The sequence below is a fragment of the Onychomys torridus genome, chromosome 9 (assembly GCF_903995425.1).
Source record: "Onychomys torridus chromosome 9, mOncTor1.1, whole genome shotgun sequence".
Lineage (NCBI taxonomy): Eukaryota > Metazoa > Chordata > Mammalia > Rodentia > Cricetidae > Onychomys > Onychomys torridus.
Window position 1 is genome coordinate 41,724,560 of NC_050451.1, and position 11,138 is coordinate 41,735,697.

General features: G+C 42.9%; 1 protein-coding gene across 1 annotated transcript in view; it reads right to left on the reverse strand.

Moving 5' to 3' along the window:
- Positions 1–7,184, reverse strand: part of Chd8 (chromodomain helicase DNA binding protein 8) — a 69,628-nt gene extending 62,444 nt beyond the window's left edge. Inside the window, exon 1 of the mRNA XM_036199156.1 lies at positions 7,098–7,184. The gene's annotated coding sequence lies outside the window, so the exon portion shown is untranslated. The remainder of the gene's footprint in view (positions 1–7,097) is intronic.
- Between the last annotated feature and the right edge of the window lie 3,954 nt (positions 7,185–11,138).

The window sequence follows — 11,138 nt, forward strand, 5'->3', positions numbered from 1 at the left end:
AACAAACAACCCCAGACAACTATTATGGTGAGTTCTATGGTGACGAGAAATCTAGCTTGACTAATATAGCTACTGATACTACTACCTTTGGGCATACAATGTAAACAATAACACACTATTTAAGTAACAGTCCTGGTCTCCACCTCCATGCAACCTAGCTTTCCCTATTTTAAGTAAGCCACTTTCATACATTTGCTCTGAGAGAAAATGTAAATGTTTACTTAATTCAACTACATGCTATAAAGCTAATAGCCCATGCATTTCAAAGTAATCCTAATGAGTAAAAGATAGTATGTAATGATTGACACATAGTAGGCAAATAAAGAGGAATTTATTCCTTAGCCAATGTTTTAAAACAGCACCACTAAAAGTTTATCTCAGGCAAAATTACTCATTAGAGACTTGACAAAGCTGATCTGCTAAGCAGAAAGATAGGAAACAGAAATACACTAATGGGCTTCACAGCTGGAGCAGCACGGCCAGGGGACTCTGGCATTCATATGCACAAAGAGCAGGGCAGCCCTCAACAGATCTCAGCTAGCACTAGTATCCAGGGCAACGATGAGGACTTCAACTCATCATTTCTAGTCTACAGGAATATCCCAGCACCTGTTCTGTAACTCCTTCATTTACTTCACAAGACCTTCTAAGTCCTCAGTTGATTAGGCTTTTCCTTGGTCGTTCGCGGCCCATCTCCAGCAGACTTAGCCTGTGCCAACTTTCACGAGAGAAGTGAAAGGGAAGACCAAATCCTGTACAGATATTTAAATGCCTCGTTTAAAAAGTTCCCTAGTGGGGCACTGGTGGCCCACGCCTTTAATGCCAGCACTCAGGAGATCTCTGTGAGTTCAAGAGAGCCTGCTCCAGAATGGAGATCCAGGACAGCCAGGGCTACGTAAAACAGTGAAACCCTGTCTTGAAAAACAAAACAAAAAAGTTCCCTAACAGGATACAAAAGGTAAAAATTCTGTGCATTACAGAACCCATGTGAAAATAAAGAGCTGATCTGATATGTCCCACTAGAAAGAAGCGAGTCGTAATTTTTTTTTTTTCTTAAGGATTAGGGGGCTGAAGAGATGGGTCAGCAGTTTAAGAACATAAACTGCGCTGGGCGGTGGTGGCCCACGCCTTTGATCTCAGCACTTGGGAGGCAGAGGCAGGCGATCTCTGAGTTGCAGGCCAGCCTGGGCTACAGAGCAAGTTCTAAGACAGCGAAGGCTACACAGAGAAACCCTGTCTCAAAAAAAAAGCAAGCGAGAAAGATTGGTTCCCAGCAAGCATAGGGGATGGAATAGGGGATGGATGGCTCAGAATCATCTATAACTCCATCTCCAAAGGATGTACCGACTGGCTTCTTTAGACACCTGCACTCTGTGTACACACACACACACACACACACACACACACAAGTTAAAATAAATCTTTTAAGAAAAAAAATAGGATTAGTATAGGAGAGAAACAAGGAAGAATAAAAACTGAAATTCTGTTTTCATGTAGTTTGTTATGCCCTACTGAAAACAAAAACAAAAACAAAAACCACTAGCCATGCCATGAACAGTGGCGCAGGCCTTAAATTCTAGTACGCAAGAGGCAGAGGCAAGTGATCTTTGTGGGTTCAAGGACAGCCTGGTTTACAGTGAGTTAAAAATCAGCTATAGAGAGACTCTGTCTCAAAACAAAACAAAACAAATAATAATAAAATAAAATCATTACAAAAATGAAAGTTAAAAAAATAAGTTATAGATTCTCAGAACAAAAGGTCACTATGGAATTATTTCACTAGACTGTTAGGGAATTAACAAAAGTTCATCACTATCACATTTTAGGTGCTGACATATAGGGAGGATACAATTCTGGAAATTATTGCCAAATAATTTCAGGAGAGTGCCACTGAAATACCATTTTGAAATAAAATGAGCTTATATACAAATTTCTCTGCAGAAGAAATAAAATCAGGAATACTTCATTCTTCCAACAATAAAGAGAACTTATTAGTAATTACGTATACTAATAAGTAGTCATGTTTGGAAATCTTTTCAAATAAACTAGTGAGACCATACAGTGACAACTGGAATTTGAGGAGGGCAGAATCCTAAGTTCCCTAAACTGCTCCTCTGCTCAGCCTATTCCTGCTAGAGATGAATGTGAAGGGGTCACCCATGCTAGGTTTGTGGCTATCTATGCCTACTGAGTTTTCTGATTTTCAAAGAAAAAAATGTTTGGTGGTGCTGTAGACAGGACTCAGGACCTTGAATATACTAAGCAAGTGTTACATCCAAGTCCCTCTTACTGGACCTTTGATAACTGTGTAGCATACCATAATTGAAGAGAATTTGTGTTTAGTTTTTTTGTTTTTTTTTTTTAAAGACTCTTGCTACAATCTGAAGACAAAATATAAGATAATTTAAGTTAAACTTTTTTCTTCGAGTGACATTCAACAACCCAGGGATCCTACTGAAGGATAGCAAGCAATGGACAATATGAAAAAAGTAAGAAAAAGAAAGGGCGGGCTGGGTATGGTGGTACAAGCCTGTTCTGCCAACATTTGAGGACATTCAGGAAGATAGACTAGGAGTTCAAAACCAGTCTCAGGCACACAGCAGAGTTCAAGGCCAGCCTGACCTATGTGAGACTTGTCTCAAAACAAAACAAAACAAAACAAAAAAAACCAACAAACAACAAAAACCAAAACCCCTACCAAAGACAAGACCCCACTACTCCTTTATGAAGAGTTATAGGCAATTAATGGTTGCTAAATGAGTAAGAATCAGTCCTGTCTAAAGATGAGCCCTCCATAGGTTAGCCAATCCCAAAAGGTCAGTCCTAAGCCCATATACATATAGGCAACATTGGATGGACTCAGTAGGTTTTAAATGCATGAACACACACACACACACACACACACACACACACACACACACACACAACAATAATAATTAAAGAGGAGGTCAATAATGTGAGGGAGCAAGGGGGTCATGGGAAGAACTGGGAGAGAAGGATGGAAATTATATAAAGTGTTCATGTATGAAATTATTAAAAACAAAATTAAAAGAGAGAAAGAGAAAAAAATTACCTACAGAATAGCTTAAAGAGAAACATTAGGCCGGGCGGTGGTGGTGCACGCCTGTAATCCCAGCACATGGGAGGCAGAGGCAGGTGGATCTCTGTGAGTTCAAGGGCATTCTGGTCTACAGAGTTAGTCCAGGACAGGCTCCAAAGCTACAGAGAAACCCTGTCTCGAAAAACAAAAAACAAACAAACAAAAAAATTGGTACTAATTATGGTTTGTGGCCTAAATGTAAACATTCATAATTGCAAGGAGGTAGGCATACTGGGAATTTAACCCATAGCTGTGTATATGTTCAGTAAGCACTCTACCAAGTTATATCCTTCACTTCTTTTTTTTTTTTTTTTGGTTTTCTGAGACAGGGTTTCTCTGTAGCTTTGCGCCTTTTTCCTGGAACTCACTTGGTAGCCCAGGCTGGCCTCACAAAGATCCGCCTGGCTCTGCCTCCCGAGTGCTGGGATTAAAGGTGTGCACCTCCACCGCCCAGTGATCCTTCACTTCTTACAACAAAAAATTTTAAATATAAAGTGCAGCAAGAAAACCCAAAAAGAGACTTCATAAATACACACATAAAACAAAACTGTGAGGTTAAGGGTGGGGGGAGAGAATGGTTATCTAAGACAACATCTAGAATGTAGTAAATAGTGAGATAAACATTTTAGGCACTAGAAAACAGCTGCAGTTTGTAACATAAAAGTACAGCTGTCTGGGGGCTGGAGAGGTGGCTCAGTGGTTAAGAGCACTGGCTGTTCTTCCAGAGGTCCCGAGTTCAATCCCCAGCAACCACATGGTGGCTCATAACCACCTGTAATGAGATCTGGTGCCCTCTTCTGGCCTGCAGGCAAGCATTCAGGCAGAGCACTTTATTTAATAAATAAATCTTTAAAACCAACTGTCACTTAGGTACTGGCCATCCATCAAATCACAGGATCGATGTATTAGGACAAAAAGTAAAGTGAATAAAATCCTAATAAGATCATCAATGCTACAAAACTCACTCTGGAGGAGAGAGAGGTAACATAACTGTGTGACACAGGAAACATGAGCACCTAGCAATGAATCAAATGCCAAAGAAATAGGAGGCAGTAGACGCCAGAACAGGCACAGAAGTGCTGGGGAGGTCATTCGAGGATCTGAGTCCAGAGTCAAGATCTAAAAGGCAAGCAGCGATGGTGGGCTAGCGGCTTCAGGGAAAGTTTAACTTTTTCTCCCAAGTATTAGGCTGGATTCAAGCACAGAAAATATAAGATTTCCGGGTTGTGGATAAATAATTTCACAAAACCATTTAACATTCATATGGGTATTATAGTTCTTCATGGGTAAAAACATTAAGTCTTATTCTTTCAGTAATCTTCAGTCACAGTACTGCTTAAAGGAATTCTCTTTGATTTTTTGGTGGGAGGAGGGTGGGACAAGGTTTCTCAGTGTAGCCTTAGCTGTCCTGGAACTCACTCTGTAGACCAGGCTGGCCTTGAACTCAGAGAGATCCAACTATCTCTGCCACCTGAAGTGCTGGGACTAAAGGCATGCGCCAACACCATCCAGCTAGAAATTCTCTTTTCAGAGGTGACATTTGTAAAGATTTCCTTCAAAGAACACCCTCAGTACCCTCTTACTAACAGAAGCTGCTGTCTCACATAAAATGTCATTTTTACCACAAAATTCTGCCCTGGTGGAATCAGGAGTCCTACAATGGAAATACTAGATTCACGTTTCCTGGTAACACAAAATCAGCTTAGCAGATATATTCTCCATCCACACCTAAAAGGATGTGGCCAGTTTGAGAACTGAAAAAAAAATCAAAAGGTCAGACGCATATGACAGATCAAACACAGAGAAGATTTGAACTATTCGAGAACCTATACATTCCTCCACCAAATCCTTTATTTCTACTGTTTTAAATCTTCCTGAGCGAGCCTCTCTCTCTCTCTCTCTCTCTCTCTCTCTCTCTCTCTCTCTCTCTCTCTCTCTCTCTGTGTGTGTGTGTGTGTGTGTGTGTGTCTGTCTGTCTGTCTGTCTGTCTCTCCTTTATTTGGTGTGGGGATGGTGCTGAGGACTGAAGCCAGGGCCTTTCACATGCTAAATACTGCATGCTAAGTACTGGCTCTCCCACAAAGCTACATCCCAGCTTGCCCTACTCCCAGACTCCTGTACACACACACACAGAGTCTGTACCATAGCACTCTCACTGGCAACAGGTCTTAAGTAGAGTTATACTGTATCATGATTTTTATTAACAGTTGGAATAACTTTAAAATAGTTTAAACAATGTTTCCTACTTTCAAGATTTTGGTAGTAGTGAATTTTGTATAATCCAAAAGCTTGGGAAGTAAAGGCAGAAGGACCAAGACTTCAAGGTCATTCTCCACAAACAGTGAGTTGGATACCAACCTGGGATACATGAGACTGTCTCAAAAATCAAAATAAATAAAATGAGGGGCGGCGGTGGCGCACACCTTTTATCCTAGCACTCGGGAGGCAGAGGCAGGCTGGTCTCTGTGAGTTCGAGGGCAGCCTGTCTACAGAGCGAGATCCAAGACAGGCACCAAAACTACCCAGAGAAACCCTGTCTCGAAAAACTAAAAAGGTGCCAATTACATAGCCAACAATAAAACCTGTTTAAGAAAAAGAAAAAAGAGAAAGCCAGGCGGTGGTGGTGCACGCCTTTAATCCCAGCACTCAGGAGGCAGAGGCAGGCGGATCTCTGTGAGTTCAAGGCCAGCCTGGTCTACAGAGTGAGTTCCAGGAAAGGTGGAAAGCTACACAGAGAAACCCTGTCTCAAAAAACCAAAAAGGAAAAAAAAAAAAAAAAAAAAAAAGACACTATCCCAGCCATGTCCGGTGGTGCACACCTTTGATCCTGCCCCCGGGAAGGCAGAGGCAGTAAGATCTTGGTGAGTTCGCGGCCAGCCTGGTCTACAAAACCAGTTCCCGGACAGCTGGAAATCCTGTTTTAGAAGGGGTAAGGGGAAACATCCACATCACAAGTTCACTTTCCTTATATCTGCTGTGCCCTCAAAAGGACCTCAGCTGACACTCGGATAAGCCAGTAAGAGTCTGAGTTAACAAACTCAGAACAGAGATCAGGTGGACAGCGATGTCACGACAGCGGACATTGATTTAGCAGCTTCCTCACTTGTGCCTGAGCTGTCCCATTATATCTATCCTTTACATGAAAATTACGCAGTGTTTAACAGCCGACTTCTGGCTCACTTTGCTCACTCATTGCAAAGACTGGTCCACTACATACCTCTTCTGGGAAGCCTTTAACGACTGCACCTTAAAGAGGAGCTGCTGCGGATGCACAGCTGCAGCAAATGGCAGGCACATTGTTTTGAGACATCAGAGACAGGTAAATTAAAAAACAAACAAAAAACAAAAAACAAAAAACAAAAAACAAAAAACTGTATAGGCTAAGAGACAGGGGGAGAAGGTCTTCTCGGTGCAGAGTTTACATAATGTGTCAGAATACCTGCAGACCTGTCACGGAAGACCCAAGACTCGAGCTGTTTCCCCATCATCCCTACTTTGCAACAGCCCCACAGTAACTGGGTACATAACCAATCTGCACACGCTCACCCCGTGCTTTTCTACTCACATTTACTAAGGCACAGAAAAGATGGGGGGGGGGGGGAGAAACAGCCAAACAAAATAAAACCCTGGTCTCACACTTCTGAGTCCAAAGTATGGAGTAACCAAACCGAGCAGGGGAGTTTTTCTTCCTGTGAAGGAGGAAGGAGAACAAGGCAGCTGCCTCGAATGTGCGCCTCGCCCAGCAGGGCAATGACAAGATCCCAAACTCCACGATGGCCCCAGCAGCTCCCTCGCGGCCCGTCCCAGCACGTCCCCGCGGCCCGCACTGTCCCCAGCGCCGGCCTCTCACAAAGGAGAGTGGTTCAGTCCCAAGCATCCCCGCACCTGATCGCTCACAAGTGCACACGCCTGGGTGCGTGCGTGGACGTGTTACCCCACCCACTACCGGCCCAGGCTGCGCCGAGGCTTGATGGAGGCGCGCACGCCGCAGGGTTACCTGAGTTAGTCCTGAAGCTTCCTTCCCCCGGCGGAGTTGCAACCCACCGTCCGGGAGAACAAGGCGCCTTCCGGCGGAGCTCGGCCAGCCCTCGCTGCAAGCAAGCTTGTTAGTCCTCCATGCTCCTGGGCCCGCCCACCGTCCTCCACCCACCAATGGGAAGGCCGGAACGGGGGTGCCATCCAGGAAGTCTCTGAAGGGTGGGAGGTCCTGAGGCCGAGAAGGTACGTAGGCAACCGCAGATATGCCTGATTGGAAATAGAAACGGGCCGCGGGCTGGCAGGACCGGCCTCTGACCCCAACCACTGGGGGCGCTCCAAACCAGTACAACACCTGCTACCTGTCACAGAAGGACATGTTGGGTCGGCTGGCTCTGTGAACATCTACTATTACTTACAGGAATTTGAAGCCCTCTTTGGAGTCTGTTGGTCCGTTTTGGTCACATACTCAGGACACCTATTGGTCAGGGTGAGGAACTCTAGAAATAATGTTGAACGTGATTGGAAGCAAGCCCCACTATCCTCACTTAAATGTAGGAATGATGATTTGTTTTTTGTTTTTTTTCAGAGAAGTCAGCAATCAAGTTTTTCCGAATAACCCATCAGTTCCTGGGATAATCCTTTATAAGCAGGATTATCAACACACAATAGACAGGTTATATAGCCATTCTACAAGCTTATCTATTGCATCTATTACAGATTTTCCAGTGTTGTTTTTTGAGACGGGGTCTCAATGTATGGCCCTGGTTGGTCTGGAACTCGCTATGTAGACCAGGCTGACCTCAAAACGAGAGATCTGCTCGCCTTTTCCTGCTGAGTACTGGAATTTAAGACATGCGCCACCATCGCCCAGCCCCCTGTTCTGATTTTAGCAACCCAAAATACTGAGTCATTTAGTAATAACAGGAGTGAGGTATTTCACTTAAAAAAACAGAAGACCTAAACAAGGGGTGCATGCCTTTTAATCCCAACTCTTGAGAGGCAGAAGCAGACAGATCTCTGTGAGTTCGAGGCCAGCCTGGTTAACAAAGAGAGTTCCAGGCTACATAGAGAAACCTTGTCTCGAAAAATGAAACAAAACAGCTGGCGAGATGGCTCAGAGGTCCTGAGTTCAATTCCCAGAAACCACATGGCGGCTCACAACCATCTATAATGACACCTGGTGCCCTCTTCTGGTGTGCAAGGATACATGCAGCTAGGACATTATATACATAATAAAGAAATAAATTTAAAAAACCAAAAAGAGAGATAAAAACAAAAAAATTAAAAAAAAAAAAGAAAAATGAAACAAACATCAAAACCCAAGACCTTAATTAAGTTCACTAATAGTTCCAAACTATTCAAGAATACATACAGGGCAGTAGAGGGACCACTGACAGTCATTCATACTGCAAAGCAACAAAATTTCATCATAGGTGAAACTGAACTGAGAAAGGTGTTCCTGTGTTTTCTAAAGTTCTGCCCACTACATTTCCACACAGGAAGTTTTGGGTTTTTGTTTGCTTAAATGCTAGCATTGGAAAGCTCGCATGACAAAGACCTGAACTCTGGTCCTTTGAAGGAGCAGTACATGCTCAACATCTGAGCCATCTCTCTAGTCCCTCAAAAATCTTTAAAATATATTTTTTCAGGAGTCATTTTCAATTATTAAAGGAATTTTCCAAACATTAATATAATTGCAGGGTAATACACTTAAGAAATCATATCAAGCTGGGCAGTGGTAGAGCAACACCTTTAATCCCAGCACTTGGGAGGCAGAGGCAGGTGGATCTCTGTGAGTTCAAGGCCAGCCTGGTCTATAGATCAAGTTCCAGGGCAGCCAAGACTATACAGAGAAACCCTGTCTTGAAAAAAAAAATCATGAGCCGGTCGGTGGTGGCACACGCCTTTAATCCCAGCACTCAGGAGGCAGAGCCAGGTGGATGTGAGTTTGAGGCCAGCCTGGGCTACCGAGTGAGTTCCAGGAAAGGCGCAAAGCTACACAGAGAAACCCTGTCTTGAAAACTAAAAAAAAAAAAAAAAAATGTAATATTCTATAAGAAAATAAGACATGTATACTGAATATCTGTTTGTCAAATTCTTTCCTAGATCTAAATAACACTGTATAAATTTGAGGTATTAGGATCTATGAGAATAATGTTTATATAATAGTGTTTGTGCAAATGCAAAGAGGTACAATTTTTTTAATATTTGTTAATTTTTTTCATTTTACATACCAACCCCAGTTTTCCCTCCCTCCCCTTCTCCCACCTCCTCACCTCCATCCCACTCTATCCCACATCCACTCCTCAGAGTGGGTCAGGCCTCCCATGGTAGTCAACAAAGTCTGGCATACCAAGTTGAAGGAGAGCCTAGCCCCTCCCCATTGTATCAGGCTGAGCAAGGTATCCCACCACAGGGAATGGGCTCCAAAAAGCCAGTTCATGCACCTGGGATAAGTCCTGGTCCTGCTGCCAGGGGCCCCACAAACAGATTGAGCCACACAACAGTCACCCACATTCAGCGGGCCTAGTTCAGTCCCATGCAGGTTCCCGAGCTGTCAGTCCAGAGTCAGTGAGCTCCAACTAGGACCGGTCAGCTGTCTCTGTGGGTTTGCCATCATGATCTTGATCCCCTCTTCTTTTTTTTTTTGAATGCCAAATGCCATTTATTAAAGGAGGGAGAACCCCGGAGGGCAGAAGTTCGCTTCTGACGTAATTTTTTTTTTTTTTTTTTTTCCGAGATAGGGTTTCTCTGTGTAGCTTTGTGCCTTTCCTGGAACTCACTTTGTAGACCAGGCTGGCCTAGAACTCACAGAGATACACCTGCCTCTACCTCCAGAGTGCTGGGATTAAAGGCGTGCACCACCACTGCCGGCAAGAGGTATAAACTTAATTATATGGTTTCTATAATAAGAGCCTATTACCCTTCTAGTTATTTTCTGGTACAGAATACAAGACCCATGAACAAAGGAAGTCATTATAAGCATCATAGAAAGGGGGCAAGTGTCTGATCCAATGATTTCTCTAATTAGACTGATTTGTTGCTATAAAATTACATGATTTCCAGTGTTCATGGTTTCAAAAGCCAATTGACATCCAGAATGTCTCATAATTACCATTCAGTACATGGGGGTGGGAGATGTTTCTGTATTCATTCATGACCACTTGACTCAGGCCATGAATTTATAGCCACATTCTTTTCTGTTTCCTTTCAAAAATGGCAAAAATACCTAGCATAGAAGGTTATAAAATAAAATAGAATTGGATGTTGGAATTAGGGTTTTTCCCCCTTTCTAATGCGTCGATAATTTATCACACTGAGAATAACAGCTGTTAGCAAAACACTGTCTTCAGCCAATTCTCTAATCCTTGTGAATTGCTAGAAAAAAAATGTTTGAAGCCTGTGGTGGTGGTGGTGGTGGTGGTGCTGCTGCCTTTAATCCCAGCACTCAAAGGCAGAGCCAGGCAGATCTCTGTGAGTTCGAGGCCAGCCTGGGCTACCAAGTGAGTTCCAGGAAAGGCGCAAAACTACACAGAGAAGCCCTGTCTCGAAAAACCAAAAAAAAAAAAAAAAAAAAAAAAAAGTAAAGAAAAACTTTTCAATAGAAACTACAAATTGATGAATTGATGGATGTGCTGGCACATTCAGCACTCAGGAGGCTAATACTGGAGGATCAGGAGTTCTAGGGCAGCCTGGGCTACATAGTATGATTTAAAAAGAAAGGAAGAGAGAAGAGAAGAGAGGGAGAGAAGAAGGAAAAAAGAAAAGTATTAAATTATATACTTTAGTTTTGTGACTGGTAAGGAAACAGGCTAAATGCAAATTTAACAACCAACAAACCTTTAGAATGAGTAGGGTTAAAAAACAAAACACCAAAAGCATAATTACTTTAATGCCTACATGTCTTCTAAGTTCCTGTGATGTAATGTTGACTTTACTGCTACAGAATTCAGTATAAACCAATTCTAAGAAGAAGGTATCTTTGATGCAATACTCTAGGAGGATATTATCTACTTACACTTAGGGTATAATCAGAAATGACACATGAAATAGAAGCAGC